Here is a 1007-nt window from a genome sequence, read left to right as displayed (position 1 = left end):
GGAAAAGAATAAGGTTAGTCCAGTGTCAGTCAAGAGAGAGAGAGAGAGAGAGAGAAGGAGGAGAGAGGGAGAGAGAGAGAGAGAGAGAGAGAGAGAGAGAGGGAGAGGAGAAAAAATGAAATAAACCATTTTAAGAAGAAAAGGGTGGTCTGCAGTATACAATGATGCAGAGAAATGTAGGAGACTAAAGAGTGATTGCAGAACACAAAAACTGGTGAAAATCATTATTCATCTTGTAGAGGATAATTTTATAACTGACTGAAGACAGGTGTCCAAATTAAAGAAGAAAAGGGGACGTTTATCAGGGAAAGGAAAGCAAGAAATAGCAATGGTAATTTGGAGGTGTTGAAGGATCAAAGATGCTTTTTCAAAACAAAGGAGACCTGACCATGCATAAAGACTATGGAAATATAAGATGGGAATACCGTGTTTCCCTGAAAATAAGACGTAGCTGGAGAAGAAACCCTAGCATGATTCCTCCAGGATATAGAGGGCACATACCCCTCACATGAAGGTTTTATGATCTGTTTCAGGGAGGAGGGTACCTTTTCCACAAACTCCTTCAGCCTAAAATATTCGATATGCCAAGGTGCCATATTTTGGCTCCTAAAATCACACTACGGCTTATTTTCTGGCTAGGTCTTATTTTCAGGGAAACAGGGCCGTTGCTTAAAACTAAAACCAAAATCCCTTCCGGATAATCCCAAAGATGCGGGGGAAGGAAATAGGAGAAGCCCTTGCCAAGGCAGAAGAAATACACACCAGTTTGCAAGGATAGGATAGGGCTATTGGAAGCCTCTAACCATTTTATGGAAGTGGAAAGGCACAGCACAATACAGCAAATGGGTACGGAAGTGGAAAGGCACAGCACAATACAGCAAATGGGTACGTAAATGTATTTTTAAAAATACTATTAATATTAGTCAATGAGAGGGTGGGGCTGGCTGGGTTTTTACGCTGCTCAGATGGACACCCTCCCAGGAGGTCAGATTGGAGCCGGGATGTGA

The sequence above is a fragment of the Hipposideros armiger genome, unplaced genomic scaffold (genome assembly GCF_001890085.2).
Source record: "Hipposideros armiger isolate ML-2016 unplaced genomic scaffold, ASM189008v1 scaffold_5, whole genome shotgun sequence".
In the NCBI taxonomy this organism is placed as follows: domain Eukaryota; kingdom Metazoa; phylum Chordata; class Mammalia; order Chiroptera; family Hipposideridae; genus Hipposideros; species Hipposideros armiger.
Note: the sequence above shows the minus strand (reverse complement) of the source record.